The 25,985-nt window shown below is 39.0% G+C and overlaps 1 protein-coding gene across 11 annotated transcripts in view; it reads left to right on the top strand.

The window, feature by feature from the left end:
* Nucleotides 1-460: 460 nt before the first annotated feature.
* pcbp3 (poly(rC) binding protein 3) overlaps nucleotides 461-25,985 on the top strand; it is an 87,205-nt gene continuing 61,680 nt past the window's right edge. For all 11 annotated transcript variants that reach the window (XM_026145923.1, XM_026145922.1, XM_026145921.1 and 8 more), the window contains exon 1: nucleotides 461-784. The gene's annotated coding sequence lies outside the window, so the exon portion shown is untranslated. The remainder of the gene's footprint in view (nucleotides 785-25,985) is intronic.

The following is a 25,985-nucleotide window of genomic DNA, read 5'->3' as shown; positions in this document are numbered from 1 at the left end:
GTGACACATGACAATTCATAAGGTTTGCATGTGACAGCCTGTGAATATAAACACATGAGTGCTTATGCTTTTTTGTGTGTGTGAATGACTAATTCTCAAACTCCAGTGAACTAGAACCCTCTTTAGTTTTTACTGTCAAGCAGCAGTGGTATGGTGCTGGGATGATTGGCCCAGAATCTAATCACTCTAATGTCTGTGGCAGCCCTAAATCACACTCTGTGGCAGGAGTGTGACGCCTGTTCTGTCCTTCAGAAGGGAAGCCTTTCATGACTCCTTCCATATTGTAATTATTCCAACTGGATATGAGCTACTGCACTTATTGGCTGGGGTAAGGCACCGTCTGCCTCTGCTTTCATTGGCTGGCTGGACACCTCTCTGCCACCTGCCATTGGCTGCCTGGAGGAGAGTGGGAGGGGAGCTCACCCCATCCTCCCCCTGTGGCAGAGCTTGTAAATGTAAAGACTCTTTCTCTATCTATTATCTGAGTGACTCGGGCTTTTGGAGTCTGCCTCCGAGCGCGTGTGTGTTTGTGTGTGTGTGTATGTTGGAAGGAGAAAAGAGATAAAGAGAGAGAGAGAAAGGGAGGGAGAGGCAAGCGGCGTTTATTCTCCCCCCTTTAGCCTCCCCGTCTCCCTGCTCCCTGTCACTCCATCCTTCCTCCCCTCTCCTGGACCACCCTCCAGCCCCGCTTCGAGCCGGACCGAGACCCCCTACCACCCAGACCACCCCGGGACCCTTTGACTCTCCTCACTTCTCCGTCCCACCAGCCACAACCTCTGAGCAGGTAAGAGTCTGCTTTTCTCAGTCTGCACTGAGCTGGAAAAAGTACTTGCTGCCCTCTCCTCTTCTTTTTCTTCTTCACTCACCTAAAGCACCTCTAAAACTGCCGCTCTTTTCTGTTCTCTTCTCACCTTTTTCTGTCTTCTTTGCCTTATCTATACGCATATTACAAGTTTTCCCTGCAGCACTTCTTTCCCCTTAGAAAAGTGACACGGAGATGCTATCAGTGAGGTCACCATATTTTTGTTCTTGCACTGATATTCTGCTTTGATATCAACTTCCTCCTCCTTCTCTACCCTGCAATCGCTGCATCTCCTCCCCTTTTGTCTTTTGCAATCTCATACCCTCCAGCTTTAACCACGTGCAAATTCACTGAGAAGTCTTTTCTTTTTTTCTTTTATTTTGAAGTCTGCCCCGGAGCACAAATTGACAAGGACAGCATGCTGTATTTTGGTAGCGGAAAAGGCATCTCTAATTGATTTCTGAAAAGTGTTTATGTTAGTTGGTGATGGCTATTTATAGCTGCTGACGTGCAAGGCACACATGCTTTCGCTAGGCCACTTCCTAGCAGAACACGGGTCCGTCCGCTGGCTCCAGAACACATGACATTGCACAAAGTGTAATGACTTTACAAGGCAGCGACTTGCTTGATTGAATCAAGTAATCTTTCTACCCAGAGAAGTCCAATATTAACATGGCCCATAAAGCATTCCTGGCAACAGCAGAGGAGGAGAAAAAACTGCTTAGTTCTTGAGCCGCACATCCTGTACTTCACCAGGAAGGGGAAGTGGAGTGTGTATATGTCTGTGTGTGTGTGTATTTGTGACTGAGACAGAGATACAGCTAAAGTGCTTTAGACATCAATACTGCCAGCCAAGAGATTTTAAAGCCACTCAATCATTTCTGAAAATTGGACCTTACAACAACATCAGCTGCTGCTTCCCATGTGGGGTTTTGAGGGTGGTTTTTGAGGCGCAGGTAGAATGCATAATACTAATTTAACTTGTGTTTTCACTCCACCGAAAAACCTCCTCTTATATGCAGAGTTACAGGTGTGAAGAGCTGAAACGATTTTTATTATCAATCTCTCTGCTAAATGCAACACGGCAATTAAAAATGCCCGTTTCTTACACACCACTTTCAACTTTGCATAGTTTATTTACATGTTCACATTTTCCTATGTGAGAAGTTAAAAACACCATCATTTGCATGTATATTCACATTATATTTCCATAATGCAATCATACTAAGCCTGCCTGTGACTTTTAACTTAAAAAGAGCTCATTGTGTCTTGCAGACAGTTTGACCTTTCTCTCTGTGATAATCATTTTCTAATTTAGACAAAAAGAGCATCTGTGACAAAGCCTTGTGGGAGCGTCAGTCGTCCCAATAGGGCCGCCTCAGGGGAGAGCAGCATCGTTAGTGACAAACAAGAACAGAAAGAAAACACAGAAATCTGTAACTGTGAGCAGTACTTTGATTTGGCATCTTTACGGTGTTTTTGACTACAAATATGTCAGTGTAGAGAGGATTTATGATGCTGCCGACTGCATGCTCATACTCATTTCTTCAAGTGTCAGGCTGTTAGTTTATTAGGAAGTGTAAATTAAGAATGAAGGAACGTGCTGGTGTGTGTTTGCACCAGTGCACAGCAGAAGCTCAGCTGGCTGTGGCCAAGATGCTGACTCTCTTCTGTCTTTCATTAATCCAAACAATTAATTGTTATTCAGTAACGAAATCTTAGGCTTAATAATGTTGTAGAGCTACTATGGTGAAAGTTCTAATCAATAAGTGTAATCTTGATTAACTCAATTAGTCCTTAACTTGATAAACATCCATTTATTAAACTTAAAATGTGCCTTTTATATGGAGACATTCCTAAAGACATTATGGGGGCAAAAAAACGCTATGGTGGGGGTGGGGACATGGTCATCCAGTACCGAGTTGGGACCAGGCTAGCGGGTGCTTTTGACATCGCTAGGGCAAACTGCTGCCCCGCATCCTCTACTGTGGGACATCTCCAGGTGGCAATGACAGAGGCAATTATGGGCTCAGGTAGCAGCAGATTCATGCGCCTGAGGATACCTGCACCATACCAAAAGGCCACGCTGACAATCAACCAATACCTCAGTTGAGCACCATAAAGTGGAGCTGATGGCAGACCCTTGCAGGTGCAGACGTTAATGCTTCCACGGGGTCACCTACAGACGCTACCTGACGTCGGTTAGATGAATCCCATTGACGAAAGCTTCTCTTTTATATCAAGATAAAGACAATTCTTAGTGAGTTTGGAGATTTAGAGAGGCTTAAAAAACAGACCTCTGTAAAGGAAAGGGGTGCAAAACCAGCAAAAGAGTATAGCAGCAAAAAAAAGTGATTTATTGTTTTCCAAATCATTGACAGACAATTAAATGAAAGACACAAGAGGATGCAAGGGACAGGGTGACAGGGAGGCTGTGGTGACTGCTCAAAGGAGCATCTGAAAAAAAGACGACGGCCTAAACGGAAATTAAACAAAATGGCAAAAGTTGGAATAAAAGATGTAGGTCTGACCAGTAAACGCCATCATTGTGAATGCACCGTTTTCATCAAATAGTCAGCTGCATTTAGTGAATCACAACTTATATTCATGAATTCAGACAGTAATTCTACTGTAAGTAAAAAACATACACCTCAAAGCAAACCTAAAAGGACTATAGGTACATGAAATAAAAGTGGCCTTGTTTTCCTTCTTATGGACACAACTCTCTCATGAGCCCAGGAGCTCCCGTGCAGCTATATTTAATGCACTTACTGCGCTCTTGCACCGTAAGCTCTCATAAGAATGCATATGCAACATCCCTAGAAGAATGAGATATTTATGAACCCCTGTGATGTGTTTGCACACGCCTGCTTGCGCACTTGCATGGCTTTATAAGCCACCACTTTATGCTTAAGCTGAGCTGCGTGTATTTAATGCAGACAACGAGTGTTGCTCACCGTGTCATGGCAGTTTTATACCTTCACTTCACAGAATGCCACAGCTGTCAGTTTAGGGCACTAGGTGTTTGTGGAGGTTTGACTTGAGCAAAACACACAAATGAAGTGCTGAAAGAGCAGCAAATGAAATGTGAACAGGCAGGAATTGTTTTTACAAAATAAAGACTGATTAAAGCTGAGCAGAGATCTATTAAAGGGGTGCAAAATGTGTTAATAGAGCTTGTTCATTTCCCCTAATTTTCCAAATCTAATAACTGCACTGGAAAAAGATGCATCACATGTATCCAGTACTTCCTCCTATGTAAAGCCAATGCAATGCAAGCAGCTGGCCCTTTGTGGCTTGGCCCTTTTGAGCCATTCCGGATCTCCCACTGGCCTGGCCCAGTGCACAGTGTGGTGGGAGCTGCCTGTGTGGGGACTGGCTCAGTGTGAAAAAGACCTGTGACACTCACTGGATGCTGTCATGCAGTAAAGGAGAGCAAACGGACACGAACAAAAGGCCTGACAAAGAATTCCTGTCTTTACACTGTGGAGTTCTTCCCTTTGAGCTAATAAATGATAAACTAACTGAGGACTAGTGTATATATTTCCATAATAAAGATTGATTACAGCATATGAATAACATGGAAAGTCATTTTTACTTCATCTTTGCTTTTCAAGTGGCATTTCAACCCTACCTCTCAAACCCTGAACCCTCCCTTTTTGTGGATGTGATTTAACACCATAAAATGACAGCCTTAAGGATTAAAATGTGTACACATGTGGCATGCTGTTTACATTCAATCATCTAATAGCATAAGATTAAGGTCTTGTTCTGTAAACTACACTTTCAGGATAAATCCACACTATTAAAAACCAAAAAAAAAAAAAAACCCAGAAAAATCATCAGGGTTCTTGGTTGTTTGTTTGGTATTTTAATGAAGCGTTCCGTAAATAATAAATTCAATGTGTAGGTAAATTTAAAAAAACTGGGGGAAAAAAAACAAATAATCCAGAAAATTCCTAGAAAATCGTAGAATTTCTTCTAGCAGTGGAGGGAACCTAGGTGTTTGTGGAGTGATGACACAGAAAAATAAAATGAAATAAAATAAAAATATAAAATAGCTGCAGGTATAATGCCATGTCCATACTCTGCACATGATATTTGGCATACATATAAATACAAGTGTGTCTTTAAATTTTTCTCTTGCCAACACAAACCTGGTGTGTACGTATGGACTGAAGCCAAAGTGGTTTAGTTCTCCTAAATCAACTGTCAAACTGGTACATATACCAAATCAGATGACCTACAATAAAAAAAGCCTAAAGCTGCTCATCTACGGCAAAAATGATCATGATATTTAACAGGGGTGCTCATTAACTTTAAGAACACGTTGCATTTACTGTATATATTCTTTTAACAATGGATTTCCTGGAACCATGATTTCCTGCAACTGTGACTCAACAGTCAATCATTCAGTGCAGACTGAACTGAGCCTGACGCAGGCTGGTGGGAGTGATTTTGGACTTTTAGGAATGGGTACTGTTGTAAAAGGAATGGGGGTGTCGGTCTTATAGAACACACAAGGAAATTATCATGAAACAATTTGTGGCAGCTATTTCAATTATCTTGTTTTCATAATTGGAGGAACCCAAAATTTAATTTGAAAAAAGGTTAATTTTCCATGTATTATACAAACCAACTGACTCCAAGTACAGCAGACGAGGTTCATGTGGTTTGAGCAACAGTAATGAAAATGAAATTAAAATGTGCTTCACTACTACAGTCACACTATTAGACAAACCAAACCAATCATCTAGTCACCTGTGTTGCATGTTTACAGGAAAAAAAACGACATTTTGTAATGAACAACTAATGGTCTTGGTGTCACAAACATTTAAAGCCACTGTGCATCAATGCCACTCACATGAGCAGGACAGAAAATTTAAAACCATTTTCCATACTGTATAATTAACCAATACACCTTTAATTTGGGGTGTACCCGCCATAATTATAGGGTGTTGCAAAAACTCTGTGATACTTAGTGAAGCTGCTAGATGGCTAACTTTAGCTAGCTTGCTTCCTTGCCAACGTTATCATTAGCAAAATACTGAAATCAGTTCTTTGTTGATATCAGTGATTAGTGGAATACATTTCTAAGCTACCATTCATCACTGTTGATGATGTTGGGAGCAAAAAACAGCGACTGAGGCAGTCAGAACTTAACAGGCTCTTTGAGGCAGCTGTGCTTAGGCATGCCATATTTTTTAAGATACATTACAGTGCTTTCATACATCAGACAACTAAAAATGAATAAAACAACTTCAACCACATTGAAAAGACCCTTGCACTTAATTCAAATTAGCAGTTGGTCAGATGCTATTAGGTATAGCCATACCAAAACATGAAAGTATATATATTTTTTCATTCTAGCTCGAGTGGTTGAGAGCATCAAGCGGTACAGCAACCAATGGGCATTTAGAGAAATTATACCCTGGGTAGTTGATAAAACACTTGCATAGGAACTGTGCAAACAAACCAGTGGGCACTCCTGAGGCCACCGTCTGTTTTTTTACATTTCACTCCTGCCTTTAGACCAGTTGATTTGTAAGCATTTCTCTGTCACTGAGCTGGGCCATAAACTTAAACAATCTATCAGGTGTCATAATTCAAAGCAATGGATGGGTGTGAGGCACTGCTGAAATTGAACATGGCATCTCTTAAAAGTTGAAGCTATTGGAGAGAATTATGATCTATGAAACCCGAGGGCCGTTCTGTCTCCGCGCAAAAGCCACTGGCTGATGTAATTTAAGCTAGCGAAGGTTTTTGAGATCAATCAGGGAGGATGGAGAGTAGGGAGGGGGCGAAATGGAAGAGGCTGCTGAGGGTTAAGAAGCAAAAGGTGAGGCAGGAACAGAGCTTTAGCCTTCCCCGCTGCTTTCCTTGCATCGCTATGGGTGGTGAAGTATGGTCATAAATAGGCAACCCCTCTGCCCCGTGTACTATTTTTATACTCGCTAATACGGGCAGTGGTGAAGTGACAAGAAAATATTATTGTTGGCTTGGAGTAAAGCGGACTGTAGTGATTAAAGAGCTATGCACAAACCCAGAGTGGAGGGTTGTGTCAAAATTAGCCTTGTGCTCCTCTGTTTTTAGGTTTTTTCTTAATTAGATTAGAGCTCCACTGTGTTCATTTATTACCGTGTCTGACATGTGTTGAAAGGTCCATTTTATGCTTTGAATACGAGTGCAGTTACTCATTACTTTTCTATTTAAAAGAACAAGCACTTCTATGCAGATTTATTGTTTTCTCAGTTAAAACAACAGCAAAGCTGTGACAGCTTCAAATGAATTAAATATTCCAATTGCCCATGGGAACACTGATATTAAGATTTCTCACGGGAAATTTAAAAAAAATGACCTGGAAGAAACAAGCACAATGGAATATAAGATTGATAGAGTTTGAGTAGTGCTAAAGAAGAAATTGAGTGTCCAATTTTCCTGTAATTCCATCCATGTCATACCAATATCAGCTGCTCTCACCATTTCAACATCGACAGTTTACACCTGCTGATGCAGTCACATACTGTGACCCAGATTGTGACAGAGGAACACTGTGCATACCTTATTGGTGTCTCTCACATGTAACAATCAATTATTCAGAGGACTTTTTTAAATCCACACACCCACCCACTGACTCAGAATTTCCAACCACTCCTGCCCCACCCTCCAGAGAATCATCAGCCTCATGACAACAGCCCAAAACCGGTGCTATTAATTTTATTTTTGGCGTTTGACCTCAAAATTCACCTCACTGCTATATGGTATGCACCTAGGTCATTGTGTGTGAATTTAATTAAGCTACTATTTATTCATCTACTAGTATCATTATTATTATTATTATCATAATTGTTCTTCTAATGACCTAAACAGCACAGACTAAATGATGAATTGCAGTCTTTTTACCCAACTCTATAATAAATTAGTGTAAAGACTCTAAGATCCTAAATTTTTCAAAACTCCTCTACAATTAACAGTCTTACAGCTTTTCAAATCAGTCAGATTTTATCCACTTTTGACAAAGAAAATTGTCAAAACTCTTCCTATGAGTCACACTATGCCAGCTGGAATAGAATCCAGCCCTTCAGGCACCAATAAGTAAGATAGGCAGTTAAGAATATGGATGGATGGAAATAAATAATCAATGGTTGGTTAAAAAGTTTGTGTAACCCCAACCCCTCACTGTTCTTCTGAATGAGCAGCTGGCTTGCAGTCTGCCATTTCTTGCTTCATCCAAGTCTGAAATGTGTCAGAAGCAAGCAAGACACTAAACATTCTGTTGTTTGCTATAAGAAACAACATAATCAGTATTATGCACACACACGTTTTTTTTATATATATATATATATATATATATATATATATATATATATATATATATATATATATATATATATATATATTTTTTTTTTTTTTTATCCCTGCAACATAAAAATATGTTGTATATAATTTAGCTTTTTTAAAGATACTTTTCCAAAAGGCACGAAACTGATCAAACAGTGGCCAACATAGTTGTATGTTAGTCACTGCTCTGCAAAGCTAAAGTCTCGATCTTATAAATGGTCTTGCAACAACAGCACTATTATTCTTCATGGTTTGTGCTATGCAATAACAGTTTGTCACACAGCTCAAGAGCTCTTATACAGCGTTCAGGTCTAAATTAGTTGCTGCACACTGGACTGTCAGTGAACCGCAGAAACAAAGCATTCAGACATCGAAGCTAACATCAACTAAAAGCTGAAATTATGTGTCTGAACTTCCTGAATTACACAACACAAGTCTGTGTTTGTATTGGCCATTTGAGAGGAAAGGTGGTTTCCAATCCAAGTAGACATGTTAGGAATTTTCTTTAATGCTTAGGTAGCATGTTGTGGGCAGAAAACGTATACATACCTTAGATTTGTTATGTGTTTCTGCCCAAGAGGAACAGATTTAACAGAATATGTTCCTGATGGGTCTGTGAGCTGATATGCTATGTTTGGCTTTCTCCAAATGTACCTCTGTGCATTATGGCCAAACATCTCTACTTTGTTCTTGTCTGTCCAAAGGATAATGCTCCAAAAGTCCTGTGATCGTTTAGATGCAGCTGCTAAAACCTAAACAGTGCTGCCATATTCTTTTGTAGAGACGAGAGGCTTCCTTCCAAACAAGGGATACTTGTTCAGTCTGTTTCTAATTGTACAGTCAATAAGTTTAACATTTAACATGCTAGCTGAGGCCCATAGAGTCGGAGATGTAGCCCTCAGCCTTTTTTAAAATTTCCCTGAGCATTTCACATCTTGGGGTGAAATTGCCATCTTTAATGTTTTCAACTTGTGAAGAACCTTTCTCACTGTAGAATGACGGACCTCAAATTGTTTGGAAATGGCTTTACAACTGTTCTGGAAGCAACAATTGCTTCTTTAAGACCTTTACCTTTAAGACCTTGCCATTGTGTTAACACACAATTGCCAAAACTTGAGCTTTTATGAAGGTGCTCACACGTGTTGATGATCAATTAATCAAGCCCAAGCATCACCTACATTCTACCCACCCCCTTATTTCCTGTGGCAGTAAGGGTGTATTTTAGTTTTTCCACAGTTGCCCTTTGATTTTGTCCAATCCAAGGCAGTAGATAACGTCTGGGTTCATAATCTAAATTAGACTGTCACAGTTGAGCAATGCTGTAACTGCGCTCTGCACCAGGGTCTCCTGTAGTGCAGTAGGTCATGAAAAAAATGAGAACAATAGACTAGAAACTACACAGATTGCCTTCATTCACAGTAAATGTGAAAGCCATTTGTAGAACGCACACATGAATCGCGCTACAAGGCAGCTACACTGAATATGATGACTCACATGGAGTAAAGGACTGGAGAAAATGACTGTGTCCTCTTTAAAGAAAAAAGGAAAGAAAAAAACAGACGTGTCTGCAGCTTACAGTGAAAATGCACGTCTGGTAATGTCAGGAGAAAGTGTAACAGATATTCTAAAGCTCATCTCTTAGCCTGGGCTCCTGGCACTCGCCACTGCCTCTCAGCATTTTTGCTTGATTAAAAAGCACCCAGGAGTTAGTAAGCGTGTGGTAGGTGCGAGCGCACACCCTGACAGCTTAACATACTGATTATTCAAGCCTCTTAGGCTAAGCCACGGCACTCGACTGATGAACGTCAACTCCCCTCTCTCCCTCACACAGTCTCGGTTTCTCCTCTCTTTTATTCTTCAGTTGAAAGAGTGGAAAGCCAGTGACAGCTTGCAGAAGGCAAACCTGTTGTCTGGGAAGCAGAGGGGATCAGTGACACAGTGATTCATACAGTGCAAGGCTTTATTTAGACATAATCCAGCCAATGTTGGGTCCGCTCACTACTTTTTATGTGCAACTGGCTAACAGGAGCCAGGCTTGAGTGTTTCTCCTGTGGGGTTTAACACATTATCAGAGCTTGTCTATGGCAACATTGTGAGGTTAAGACATCAGTTAAAAACAAAAAAGATCAGTCGTCCAATGTACGTCTTTGATCATTTCTGTTTTGTTTTTGTAGATGAATTGTACTTTCCACATCACTGCCCCAGTTCAGTTACAGTGATGGGAAACACTCTGATTTCTGTCAACTCAGAGAATAATGTTCCTGTTTCTATTTAGATGCCCTTCAAGATTAAAAAGAAACATTTGAAGAACAATGAATTGCCACCAGAATACAGTGTGGATTTTATCCTGTGTGTTGCACTGCAGTGTAAGCAGTGTTCCTTTCTGTATTTGTGCTGTGTGCACTCTCAGCTTGCTGGCAAGGCCATGGCTGCTACCGCTGAGCCACACCTGACCAACAGATTGGCCCCAGCTGGAGGCCGAGGCCTGAACAGACACTGTGGAGGCCAGTGATTCAGCCGATGTCGTGGACTTGTACAGGTGTAAAAAAACAACTTCAAGAGCTGTGCATAAATCCTGGGTAGCAGAGCTGCTGATTAATAATCTTTGATTTTTTTTTTTTTTTGTATTAGTAATCTTGATTATTATTAAACAAATTTCATTATGTTGTTGCTTCTCAACTTATAGGATATTTTCCTGAACTTTAAATAAAATTCTAATGAAAGAAAAATAAATAAATGAGAAAAAAGGGATGGCCTTTATTATGGAGTATTTTTGACACCTGTCCCACCTCAGGGTGGCAGATGGGGGGTGGGGGTGAAAGAGAAACTTAGGTGGTAAAGGACAATGATGGGAAATAGAAATCAACTTTAACTGCTCAATCTCCACCACCCAGGAATAATGAGGATCTGACACATCCTCTCAAGCTGATCAAAATAGTTTGGGGTGGGTTTTTTTGGGGTTTTTTTTTTTTTTTACAGAAGCTGCCCAGAGCAGATGAAGAGGCAGGAAGTCAGACACGAGAACAGCACAGAGAATCAAGACCAATTTCAAAATAAAAGACCAAGTGGAGAATTAACGCTCCACTTCTAACACACTCTTGGTGTGACTTGAAAGATGAAACTAATTGTAACGCAAAGGCAACGTCAAAGGCACATGCTGGGTATATTCCTAGTGTGACCCTCTGCAATCCAGAGACAAAAGTAGCAGCAGGCAACCATTAATGATTCTTCCACACACTCCCCTACAGATACAGTCTTTCAGTCATCTCAGCTCCAGCTGGCCTAGGTGCTAGGTGACTCTGGGTTTTATGCAAGGGGCAAAGGCACATCACTGTATAAAAATGGGATGCATTTGTTTTATAGCACAAGACAAGACATGTAATCTTTGCATATCTTGTTTTCATAACTGTTGGAAGCTAAAACCAAAACTAGGATGGAGTACAAAATAAACTGCAGCATGATTTGTTCAGTGGTTACACTAGATTTTCTCAACGTGTGAGTTTGAAGGACAAAAATAAGAGAGACATTGACTGAGTGGCTATTTTCATTTCAAGCCCCTCTCACAGCAAATATGCAATTCATATTTTCCCCCATAGTGACAGTGGCAGGCAGATGTTTTTGCCTGTTTCTAAAGAGGCAAATATGAACTAAATGGGCTCAACTGGGTACTTGTTTGAGCATAACACTTTAAGGGAGACTGCTGCAGAAGAGACTGTCATTCGGATTGGCGTCCATGGCTCAGACAGTCAACTTTTCCCGTCTTATTTATTTGTTGTGAAGGCTGAGAATGCACTTGACTGCTACACTGTAGACTGGAATTACCAGAGATGCTTCATCTAAAGCTTTTTAAAGCAAGGAAGCATTTCTCCAAGCAAACTTGTTGGAAGTTGGTAAGACTGTCTAAATATTGGACTCCCTGATTCTGCAAATTCTCGCTTCAGTGGACGGAAATCTTGTAGCATGCACTTTGTCTGCACCCAGCTGAAGCTCCACCCCTCAGAGTAAGTGGTCAGGGAGCTGAAGGGGGGATTCGACAGTGTTATGTTCGACATACTGTTAACATTGAATCATTAACCTGAGGTGGCACAGCATTGAAAAAAATTAATTAATAAGAAAAAAAAAGCTAATTGCTTAAAACTTAATTATAAACAGCAGGGGTCTTATTAACAAGTCACTCTCAGGTAATGATGTAGTATACACAGGATCATAAATAACAGTTTAAATCACACTAAATATCCTCCCTGTTTGAAGTCTTACACATACAAGAAAAAGAAAGAAGAAAATCCTTGGACACCGACCATTTAGAGTTTAGGAGTCTGAAGCCTGAGTGCATCAACAAGCATTTCAATAGAACTAATAGTTAATAAAATGGTGTGTGAGTGTGTGTGGCATCCTATTCGCATACTACTTTTAACAGCCATTACAAAGTGTATTGTAGGTGTGCTATCAACAACATTTAAAATAAGATTAAATATAGGACAACTGTCAAAATCGAGTAAAATCAACTAGAGTAAGAGTATTGCTGATAAAATTAAAACCACATAGAAAAGTAATACAAGTATAATTCAGAGACCTAGGACTCAGAAACAACACTAACATAAAGATGATTGAGCATGGTGTTTCATGTTTGTCTCTTATCCTTGACCTGCAAGGGGAAAATAATGGTATAGCAGTGTTTTCCGTTTCCCTGACACACTTTTTCCCAATGCTGTCTTTATTTATTCTTTTTTAATACATAGGTGTATATATATATATATAAAAACACACATACACACTTCTGTGTGCAGCTCCAGAAGCATCCGCAGAAGAAGCTGCTAAGTCAGCGAGAACTCAGCCAAGTGAGCTTAAGCAGAGGGGGGAAAAAGAAAGAAAGAAAAAAAAAAAGGAAGCAAGACCGCTTCAGGAGCTTGAAAAACTGTTCTCCGGGTTGCTGCCACTGGCGTATACTCAGCATCTTAGCTAGTGGGTTTGATGGGAAGAGGAGGAATGATGAAATAGGGGTAGGTCTGAAAGAGGAAAGCTTCAAATCTTATTAGCCAAGGCCGCGATTTTCCACCTCTCTACGTGTACAACCTAATTCATTAATCAGTAAAAATTCCAGACATCCTCCAGGAGACACATTTAAGAATTCAATCATGTACGATCAGGGTTGACATTTGAATGCTTTGTTGCTCTGAAATAATGCTTTAAGTGTGCAGTAACTCCTGCAAAACCTAACAAACATACATGCCTTAGTGTAGATGCTTTCCCTTCTGTCTTTCCCTTCTTTCCACATTAAGAGGAAATGCTCTTAACCCTCCCTTCTTCCTCTATTATTCATTCAATGGAATACTGAAACTGCAACTACTCATACACTGAACCAGCACTCCCTCTCCTGCCTTGTTCTCTTTGCTTTCTTCTATGCTCACTAACTCATCCTCTAATCTCCCGTTTGCTATGTCACCTCATGACAGAAGAGACATGACATTTCACAATGCTCTTTGAGACACACGGCATCTGTTTTAGCACGGCACATAATAACAGCGGCAATAAGGGAGACTTGTCGTTCACTGTCTTAATGCTTCAGTCAGCTTTTCTTTAACTAACAGACACAGCTCCTCTACTACATTTACCTCTCTGTTGGTTGACATTGTGACGCCAAATCTGGCACAAAAACTATAAGAACATCCTCTTGATGTTCTTTTTAAATTTTGCACAGCTTGATATGAGTGGAGCTACAGTCTTCTTCCCTGCAGGGAAATCCAAAGCGGAAGCAGATTATTTAAACAGCAGGGTGTGATCTCCGTGCGCCCAGATTTAACAAAACTTGATCCACTGGCTAATTTGCTTTTGTCGTCCTGTAAAACGGAGCTGTGTGACGTCATTGATAGCCCATGCAATGACAAGCACACACTCTGTAATTTCTCTGTAAACTTTTTTAAATTATCAGTGTGAAATCCCAAGCTACCACTATAAAACTACTTGTCTTTGTGTGTACAAGTTCAGAAACATAAATTTCCTCCCTCCCTCTTTGGGATTAAGTGGTTACATACTGGGACATCAAAGAGCTTTGGTGCCATCTCGATATTAAGGGAAGGCTCTGTGATGAAGGTGTGAGGATGTCAAATGCTGCTTAACAACACAGGATATTCCCCTGACACACAAACGGAAAGACAAGCACAGTCAGTGCCTGTTTAACACACCAATGAGCCAAACACACCATTTCATGATTTTGTGCTGCTTGTCTTTTTTGTGCAGTCGCCTGCATCTTGCACCTTTCTATACTCCTTCGTGCTGTCATTCATGACCCAAATTTTCTCTCTCTTTCTGAAGGCTTTTCACAGGTTTAATCATGTTGCACAGCTAAAAAAAAATGCTTGTGAGTGGGACACAGGAGGGGCCATGTACAGGAAAATTGCATCAATTATAGATTCAGCGACTGGTGCTCAACCTTCTAGAATCAATAGCCAAATACAGTCACATGTCACTAATTTACAAGACTGATGCAAACAAACAATATGAGTTCCTTTAATGGAGATACCATCATTTGGAAATGCAAGGAGAGAGATTGATGTGTTTGATATGTTGTGATTGTTGTGTATGTTTAGACTTTACTGGGCAAGCAGTGCCTGCCTTGCTTGCACAGATAGCACACCCATAATATAAAGAGGACATATACACAACCCTAAAGGCTTTACTGCTTGTCTTAATGATGCTGACAGTTGGATATAACAAAATTTTCTTTAACCTAATACCTTGAAATTCAAAATTGCCTTGTTTTATTCATACACACCGACAGAATTAGATCTAGCACTAAACTTTGAACCTGACCTTAGAAAAGTTGTCCAGTCCTTCGTTTTAATAAGATTAATGACCAGAATTGAACTGATGTGCCATTTCTAACTTTCTGGAATAAATGAAATGGTAGTTCAAAATGCAGCATCGAGGTGTGTTATTGGTTTTACTGATCAGTTTAGAGCTCTTCTAGCGCTTGTCCTAAACAACATGGTAGAAATGTGGACCCTGTGTGAAACATTTGAAGCTTTAAATCCTCCAAGGCACTCCTGTCTGTTTCAAAGTGTCAAATCTAAGGTAGCTATGGTTTGACATCAGGATCCCTCGGTTTTCAAATGACCTGTCTGGCTCAATTTTTTAACTGTAATTTTAAGACAATTTTATATCCCTGTGCAACATTTTCTCAAATTATTGCAATTATGTATGTGTGTTTGTTGTTGTTTTTTTTGTTTTTTTTAATTGCTTGTCATTTATTAAGTTGACAATATTGTTGCTTTTTTGTATTAGGTTTTGTAAAACGTATGGCCCTCAACAACTTTAGATTTGTCCTGTTTTGTTTTTTTATCCCTAATGGGCATTTGATTGAACTTAGCATTTAGCATTTGCACCGGTATCAAAGGATTCTAAAACTTAGTTCTCAGTGGTACAATATAAATAGAATTGTTTTTATTCCAGATATAAACACACATTATTAGCACACACATGACTGCCTCTTTCAGCAGTACAGAATTGGTCTACACTAGGCTGCAAAGGATATTGAGATGTGTATAAGCACAGGGGCAGTCACATATTGAAATCTCCCTAGACCACAAATAGGACAACTACAGTATTTTAATCACTGCAAATCTGCACATCCAAACTTGTAACATCAGCTCACTGGTACAAAAAACAGAAATAAGACTGGATGATTTTTACATTTGATGTCTGGCTCCATTAATTTGTGTTTTCCTCAGAGTTCCAAGTGCCATCAAAAGGTCTTGTTAGCCAGTGACCTCATTAATGTGGTTGGATCAAACAGACTTGTATCTGATTCTAGCGACCATTTAGCAACAGGGTTCTCAGCTGCAGGGTCAGAACACCACAGGGGGTCAAAAGTCAATTTTACTTCACTGAGTCTTTATTTATGGGTCACCAGGAGTACTTTCATCCCCTATAATAATTGCTAAATATACAGGGGCACCTCAAATAAGGTAGTGCAGCTTATTAAGACATTTTTTTGATATACTTTGGATAAAATATGTAAACACATTTTTATCTGCCTATATGATTTATATACTGTTTTACCTTTTAACTTTGGAATCTTTTGTTATATGGATTGTTGGAATGTACGATGATGACTTATGATGCTAACCTTTTGAGTCAGGGCAATGGTTGGTCACAACAATCCTGCACACCTTGTGCAATTTGATATGCAATTAGTAAAATATGTGATCAATGCTGGTATGAATGTTTTACATTTTCAAAAATCGAAGGTCTGATATAGGTTAGAAACTGAATGTCCTTGTGGCTTTGAGCCTACATGGACTACCAGGCCTTGTAGAAAAAAAAAAAAAAAAAAAAACCTAAGTAAAATAAGGCCGAAAATAACATGTTAGAGATTTTTCTTTTCAATGCTAGGATGATACTGTATGCATCTCATGAAGAGGGATCATAATAGGGCATTCCTTTGATCATTACCCATAGGGGTAAACATCATACTGTATTCAGCACAACAACATGTCAGTCAGGCTCTATTTATTATTCAAGGAAGCAATTATAGTAATGATAGTAATTTTATTCCAAAAATAATAGCTCCTTTGTGTACATCTGCTTATATCTTTGCTTGTGTTTGAGCAAAGGAGAAACTGAACAGCTGAGAAACTGAGTAACTGGCTCCTAACTGAGAAAATTCAATTGAGATGAGAATGCTCAGTTAGTTCAGCATTATTAAATCTGTAATTTACCACCGTAGGGAGCAATCAAGCACCATATGCAATCCATCTTTATGGAAAGGAGAAACTCAGGTAATACACCCTGTCAGAGAAAGTGACTGGTCAACAGTTTGCAACTGGTAATTTATCAGATTTATTAACGCTGGCAGTTTTCATCTGCTCAAAAAAAATTGTACTAGTAAGGGAAAAAACAGCTGCACAATTTCCACACACAAAAGGGGGTGTGTCTCATGATGCATGAAACATATTTGGCTGACTACGTCTTTGTGTACAAACAGGTGACAAATTAAAGGAAAATCTGTATAACACATCTTAGTAGGCGTTGTGACACCAAGTGCCACCACACCAGCTTCAAAAAGCCTCATCTTTGGAACTATGCTGAAGGGATAGACACAGTTCTTCCAAAAGTTATTCCCGCAGGAGTCCAAAATCTCTCACAGGTGTTCGGTTGAGTTGAGTTCTGGATACATTTTCAGTGCCCTAAGGATGGTGGCTCATGCTGGAAGAGACCATTTTATCAAAGGATAAAGGTCACTCTGAAAAACTACAGACTCTCCATGACTAATGTGAGACGTGGCCCCTCATTTGTATTTGTTTCTGTAGGAGGTACTGTGAGACTTTAGGGAGTCTAAAGGCTATGGAGATGCACTTGTGGGCAGTGCTCCAAAAAGGCAACAGCTTTTTGTCCAGGGGAGACTGCACAATCTAGGGGAAAGCTCACTGGTTATAAAGTTGGCATGAACAGGACGATAAGAGACAACAGTTCTTTCTGTGAACTATAATTGATGGCAACCAAATTCTATTTTTTATATCCATAATAAAACAAACTATTACACATTACAAATCCCACAAACTACACTAAGTTGCAACAGCTTCTCTCACTTAAACAACTCAAAATAATGTGCATATAATTTTTAAAGATAACTGGATGTCAACTCTTTTCTCTTTTTTAATCAATTCCATAATTTTCCTTGAAACTGCTTTGAACCCGTGTTCATACCAGCGCTCATGCTGGGGCTGGTGGCTTGTAGCTGGTTAAGCTTAGCCGTTGTTAGTTTCTTTAAATATATCCATGTTTACCTGGATGGAGGTATTTTAAATGTCTCAGTTTTTCTGGTGTCTCTGTGGTTTGTTTTGGCAAAATCTCTGTCTACACTCATGGTGAAGAGCTGCAATGTCAATCAGTCTTAGGTGAAGAAATAAATAATAAATAAGTTGCCTTTTTGTCTTTTCCATAGCAGGGGGTAAATTAAAGGAGAAACAGAGAAAAATTGGTGTGTTTCAAGATAGTTACAGAGTGGAGAGACTTGCTTTTAGAAGCAAAGAAGAACAGTGCATATTTTCATTTACTCAATTTTATTCTGATACTGCCCCCTGGTCACAACAGACACCCCCAACATGACACGACTATGCTGGACCTAAAGGGGAACAACTGGACCAAACCTTGTTCAGACACCCCCCAACATAATAGAGCCATAAGACCTAACTTTTTTTCTTGGATACGTCAAACGCCAGGACGAGTGGAATACATTGTACAGCTTAAAAGGGCTAATTATAGACTTTAATTTCTCTTTCATTAGAAATATTTGAAAGAAAGATATGAATACTTGAGCTGGACATAAGTGGAGCAAAGAGGTGGTTAGCTTCTTTCCTCCTGAAGATGTGTGCAGGATTAATAAGGCTCATATCCTCTACTCAGGGAAATACATTACTCCTAAAGCACAGAGGAATAAGCTAAACTATAATTAGAGTGATAAAAAGGAAGAAAAATATTGATAATGTCTTTAAAAGATTTACATTAAATTGGGTTTAAGTCTTCAGTGGAAATGAGTAAAGATATCTTGCTTGAGCCATATACTTTCAAATGAAAGTTTCTTGGATGGATGAGCAACAATTATCTGTTCTAATATCAGCATTCAGAAACAGACGGCAAGAGATTAATAAACACCAGTGGCAGAATCTGATCAAGGGTACTTGATCTGATGCTTGCAGGGTACCTATCCCGTCAGGCAGAAAACAGACGTGGCTGTAAATCAAAGGAATACTCATAAAACTGACCTAGCAGGTCCTGACTCACTGCTGATCAAGGAACTAATTGATGGCAAGACTTATTTATTGAACAAGTTGCATGTCGCAGCAGATAAGACCCAATTCCTCTATGCAGCTTGCAAAAAAAGAAACAATCTGTGGGTGACCACCAACTGCTGGCTGGAGGCACTACACTCACTTTTAAAACAGGACTTGAGGTTTGAAAACATTAACTTTTCAATTTGTGCATATTGTCAGATTAAAACATGGCTGTTCAGAACATAGATTGTTTACTTGCTTTGACACAAAAATGGCAGCATTTTTCACATGGGCAGTTATATACACGTGTATACAACTATCAGTGTGCTCAAAATTCACTCACACAGGTTGTGAATTTACCTGTAGAGGTGGGTGGAGCTGTGTATAACTAATCTGCATGCAGACAATAAAGCAGCTTATGGCAGACATTGTACGCCAAATGCGTTGCAGATAAGAGACCCCTTCATTTTGTAGAGAGATACTTCCATCACATCAGTCCTAAGCTTAAATCTGAAATGAAACAATCAGTGATTTGTTTCACATGATAAAAACCTTTCATACTGCACAAATATGTGGGTAAATGCCTTTTAACTTAGTCTTCAAAAGTGACAAGGGAAGTGTCAGAAGAAAACAAACAAAAACATTTTTAGAAATGTGCCATTAGTATTCCCAGCTCCGTGTCTCAGTGCTCATTCATGCAGATGTCACACAGGATGAACTGATTCTAATAACCGCTGTGAAACGTAATTCATCAGACAGTAACGTAACAGCCCATAAAATTAACCTGACAGGCCTCAGTTTGCTCTCTGCATTTGTCCTTTATGCAGTTTGACTTCATTAAGTGGACGCTCAAGTCACATTTTCACATCTCAGGGTCAGGCTTCCCCTTTTATATATATCAAGATTCTGTTTTGCTGCACACACAGTAATCAGAAAGAACTGCAGCAAATTTATGGAATAAAACAAATTTGGTGAAAATATAATATATAATAGGACAGGATGCGAGACAGATATTAAAACGTGAGGCTTATAAAATTATAAACAGTATAGAAGATTACTTTATTAATATAGTGGAAAAATACCCAATTAAAAAAATATTTCTCATTTATATATAAAAGGCTTACAGATGAAAACATGCAGAACACTGCAAATATTAAGGAAAAAAATAGGAAAGTAAATATTATAACTGCTGATAAAGTGCGGGAGGAGTCGTGTACAGTTTGCCATAAAGGAATTGAAAGCTAACTATGGAAAGAATTTGACTGGAAACTAAAAAATCTCTCACAATCTCTTCATATGTGAAAGAACCCAACTGTTGGAGAAAATGTGGAAAAACAGGAGCACTCACATATCTTTGGGACTGCCCAGTAATCCAAGGATTTTGGCTACGGGTCAAAGAAGAAACTGATCAAATCTTACCAGTGAATTCTCCATTAGAGCCACTGATCTTTTTTTGGGAGCTACACCAACAGAGACATACAGCTCAGACCAAAGGCACAGTCTACTGATACTGATTGCTAAGAAAATGATAACTGTAAACTAGAAAAAAACAGAACCACCATCCATAACTCAGTGGGTACAGAGACTGAAAAAGGTCCAACACAATGGAGCGAATGACGACAAATCTGCAACTGAAACTGGCCATTTTTCAACAGAGGTGGAACTGCTGGGTTACACCGTACCTGAGTGACTGAAGGATTTGGGTTATTGTAGCAAAGCCACTATTGTGATAGAATAGTTAGAAGGAGCTGTGCTTTTCTAGGACCGATATGGTTTTGTCACAAACTTCCCTTTTTGTATCCTTTTTTTAAAAATATGATTTTAATTCAAGTCGTATGTCAGTGAATACTGTCGTTTTGTGGAAAGATGAAAAGAAGTTAATAAAGACAGGGTTTTTTTAAAAGTGAGGTGCAGTTAGTTTCATGTGTTGGCCTCATGGTCTGATACGCTCTCACACAATTAAATCTTTTTTTAAATACTTTAGAACAAAAAAAAACATCCTTACTGAAATTTTCATACGCACGATGCAACTGTATTAACATGTAAAAATGCTAATTCTGAAAATTGTGTAGCAAGTTTTCATGTGTTGTATCTTTTCAAAGACAGAATTTATCATGTTTGCTCTTTCTCCAGGTTAATATTTTTGCCTCATATTGATAATAGCCCGTTTCGACTAAGTGCACTATTCTTTATTTTGTATGTCTTTCTTAGTTTGCCTCCGATTCTTGTTGTCCAGCGGTTGTTGTTTTCCTAATTTGCACTTATTTTAGACTGATTAACGAGATTTCAGTGGGACCATTCTCTATTTAACTGAATAACCAGTTGAGATAGTAAGTAGAATGTTTATACTGGTTTTGTGCACCGTTTTCTCTCCAATCTAAAAATGGAATTGGCCTAAATGAGCTCAGTAACCATTGTTCAATGTGTTTGTTAGAATCACAGACAGTACAAAAGATGGACATAGCTTCTAAAGTTGGAAAAGTAGAGCAAATGCTTTAGGGTTTAAACCTTTATTACTTATTATTTTTAAAAGCCACCAGGGGGCGATGCCTGCGGTTGCTAAAAGACTTCCAGTCCTGTTGAAGTTTAATGGAACACAGTCCTCTGTCCTGGCTTCAGTGATCACATTCCTGATGATTTTATAGCCACACTCTCATTTTACATCACAATGAATAAAACATAATTTTGTAAACTTTAAGTGTCAGTAAGGAGGATTAATCAGAGAATGCTCCTTTGCTAATCACTTCTAACAGTTTGACTCTCAGACATGAGTCTTGCTGAGTCTTGTCACATCTAATTTAAAACACCAAGAAATCATCAAACTTCTCACCTCAAGGTCTCAAAACAGGATTTCACAGTGGCTACTTCCATCTTTTACACCATCTATAGTTAGATTGTATAAACTATGCATCTATTTTTAAATCACAAAATAAAAGGTTATAGTTCATGTTCACCAATTCTGGCAATACTTCTATCATCACAGTAAAACACATGTAAACTTAATATTTAGCAAATAAATGATAGGAAATAACTTCTCCCACCTTACATTAGAATTTAGGGGATTTGTAATTTATTTACATCAAACACAAACAAATAAACGTGTAATCGCATACAGTAAAAAGTATGCGCATGCAGTGGGTCTCGTCTTATCAACACTGCACATGAAACGAGCAGAAACCCCACACACCACACGGTTGACTACCAGACAGTTTGTGTGATGAGCAGGCAGAAAGGCGAGCCTCTCCGGACATAAATATGTCCAGCTTTAAGATATACAACTGGCAATTCCATCTCCAGTCGAAGTCTCACCAATTGCTTTTTGCCCCTTCCCTACAACTCATGCAGGCGTATAATCCACAAGACAAAAACACGGCCTTGCCCACGTGCAGGTGCTGCACAGGCTCATAATCACACCGTGGCAGTGTGAGAGAATGGATATTTAAAACAAAATGAAAACGATGCCTGCGTTTAAATGGAGGTCACACTAACAAATCCATCAATGGGATGTGGAAGCTCTGCGCAGTCAAGTAGAAATCCAAGAACACAGATAGAGTCTTATTCATGATAACTAGCAATATTCGAGGATCGATACTCTCGGACTGAGGACTTTAAAATGTGCTTTGCTTAAATGTTACTTTTGGACAAAAATTGAAATTTATAAATTGTCCCAATAAATAAAATGTTTTAGTCCAATGTCTCCAGTGCTTCCCATTTACAGGCCTTATTTTGATTGGGCATCTAGGTATGCTAACGGCAAACCCCTATTAGCATTATTTATTCATATTTTCCATCCATTTGTGATTACGAAGCCATTAGTGGTCAATTAACTGGCCATCTAGCCTCGGCTCCTTCACTGTACCCATTTATTTTACTAGCTCAAGTCAGGTCTACTTACATTGATATATGTTCTCTGGTATTTTACTTTATGTCCACATTTGAAACTGAAGTTAAGACCATAACCTCTAACATCTGAGTGCTCATTTTACATGGAAATAATGTTAGAACCATATATCTTATGTCATTAGTGGCAGCTGGGCTTGCCTTTGCATCATTCTAATCTACAGCTTCTCAAACCTCAGGAGAAACTAAAGTATTTCTCCTGCTTGGGCACATAAGCCGATTTCTTACCAAGAAAGCTTTCCCTCTCTTTCACAAAGGCCCCAAACTGGCTGTCATTTGTATCAGTTGGATACTGTTGCAGTTTTGCGCTGGCAGCTATTTGGCTTATAGTTCTTTTTATTATTATTATTATTAGTATTAGTAGTAGTAGTAGTAGTAGTAGTAGTGTTAATATTATTATTAATACCTTTTCTTAGTAGCTGCTGTGTGAATCTCCTTTCGTTGTGTCCTGAATGAGCCGGGCTTAACAAAAATCATAGCAAAGCCACTGTCATAAGTTAAATTATGACATCAAAATTTAAGCAGTGGAAAAACAGCAGCTTGAAAGTGATTGCGAGTTAACGAGAGAGAGAGAGAGAGAGAGAGAGAGAGAGAGAGAGAGAGAGAGAGAGAGAGAGAGAGAGAGAGAGAGAGAGAGAGAGAGAGAGAGAGAGAGAGAGAGAACACTGGCTTAATCTGTAAATTGACTGGTTCCCTTCTATTCTACTTGAGCAAGTCTAAGTGTTCAAGTAAAAGAAAAAATTATATGAGTATGTCTGAATGTTAGAGCATAGCACCTCTATGCTCTAAAATCCTGCTAAATACTATAAGGTATATATAGCTTATATAGTTCATAATTTATAGCTTCTAGTTTACAAAGAACTTTAGACTTGGCAATGTGAACAAAGCTATTTTTATAAGTCAGCTGTATCAGAATTTAGTGCAGCTGCAAAGTGATAGATTTCATCCACAGCATATCATTGGCTTTAATAAATAATATACAACATGTGAGGTATGGATAATATCACTTTTATAACTAAAGATTTAGTTATAAAAGTGATATTATGTAGGCCAGTGACGCAGCAAGTGCACATCAAAGTTCAGCAAACTTTAATTCTCTGTGAAGTCATAATGGAAATTCACGACAATGTAAAAATGTTTCCGTGTGTGTTGCTCACAGAGTGTCAGTGACGGGCAAAAACACCTCAGAAGCAAAAATCCTTAAAACGCAGCACTCAAGAAAGCTGATGCACACTCTCCAATAAAAATAGCATGACTAATCCCTCCTCACAAATGACAAGGCCTAGTCATCTCACACACAATGACTTCAAAGCTAGGCATTTGCCACGATTCAGACCGGAGTGATGGAGCTTCATTTCTCTCCGTAGCATATAGGGTTAACTAAACAAGCAATTTCAGTGCGGCAGCATTTACTAAAAAGCTTGATGGGGCCAGCTAAGCTCCTGTGATTGGCCTTTGTGTGTAAAAGTGACCACTTAAGTGCTGTGCAGCCTCTCCTGAGTGTGTTTGTAGGCATAAGCATTTCCTCTGACTTTTTGCCTGCTTGCACTGTGCATTTGTGTGTGTCCTTGGGAACGTATTGGTGTGAGTTCCTGCTCGCTGGTGCATTTGGGGTTGATCTGCTGTGTGCGCATGTGTGCAAGAGAGCCATCTGTGTTTTTAAATGCCTTGATTTGTTGTGGTGCCGTAACAATTTAAACAAGCTTATGGTAATATGCTCATTTTTCAGCATTCACAGAGTCACATGGAATTTTCCTCAGTTAAAATATTATTTGTCATCATTGAAATGTTTTTTTTTTTTTTTCTTTAGCGTAATTTTTATGCCCCCAAACATTACTTAAAAGGCGATATAATCATTACAACACTGATGTAATTTGAAATGTTTTCATTTCATTTGTTGACATTCAGCTGGATGATATATGTTTAAGTTAAAAGCATCTATCCACTTGTTAAGTGTGACAACATGTCCAGGTGCAAATGCTAACTCAGTTCCCTGAAAGAAAGTACCTAACCAGGGCATCTTTCAGGGCTAAAATGGTCTTTTAACTACAATCAAGTGATCAGTGTGGCTGTTCTTCAAAGTGTCACAATCAAGCAAAGAGAGAATCATAAGGCTGAACGAAATCAGACATAGCTGTAGTCTAGCTAGCTCAAAATTGACATCTGAAAATTATAGATGTCAGTTTTGGGGGGTTAAGCTATTTGGCATAGCTTAAAATTCTCATTAAAGTGGCGGGGCTCAACACCAGTGGTCTGGATCAAGGCCAGTTAATGTACCCTGGCAGGGCTAATGTTTGGCCAATGTGGGGTTTGCTTTGGTTTGACATGCTGGTGCTTTAATGTGAACTTTAGTTTTTTTAAGTTCTACTTACTGCACACTGTTCACATTCATACTATACAGCACATGACTTTAGAAGAACGTTTTATGCTCGTGGTCCATTTAAAAAAAAAATGCAGCAGACAAGGCAACTAGCCAAGTGAGGAATTGTTTATGGCCAAGTACTGGCAAGGTTTTCAAAAGCCACCACAACCCTTTTAATCTCAATGCAGCTTTTGAGCATCACTTACTGACAACTGGGCTGACTGCCGTAGTGCCTGACAGATTATCAGAAGTGTAAACAGCTGTATTATAGGCCTGGCACAGCATTATCAGGTAATATGTGATTGCCAGCATTCAAGTAATTGTTTAGTTATTGATTACAAAGGATAATGCTGCTAAAATATAATGTTATGGCATTAGAAATACTTACTGGTTTATCATACAAGTAATAAGTATTATTATTATTACTACACACTGGTTCAGTAGCTATCCGTCACAATCAATAGCTCCCCTTACCTTACCCTATATATGTATTAGCTGAGAAAAGTTTAAAGTAAAACCAGTTAGCTCCAGCAGTGTTTTGATCTAGGAAATGAAAATCAGCATTCAGGCTGTGTCCGAATGAACTGACATATAAGCATTCAACAAGACCAACAACAACAACAACAACAATCTTTATTTATAGAGCACATTTAAAAGCCTTGGGCATACCAAAGTGCTTTACATAAAACAATAAAAGGTTCAAACATTGATAACGGATAAAAAAAATAAAAAATAGTTATGTAGAGTTATGTTCATAGATAAAAGCTACCAATAAGAATGACTACAGCACATGGGTAATAGCAAGATA

Source organism: Astatotilapia calliptera, chromosome 16 (genome assembly GCF_900246225.1).
Source record: "Astatotilapia calliptera chromosome 16, fAstCal1.2, whole genome shotgun sequence".
Taxonomy (NCBI): domain Eukaryota; kingdom Metazoa; phylum Chordata; class Actinopteri; order Cichliformes; family Cichlidae; genus Astatotilapia; species Astatotilapia calliptera.
This window is presented reverse-complemented; position numbering and strand designations above follow the sequence as displayed.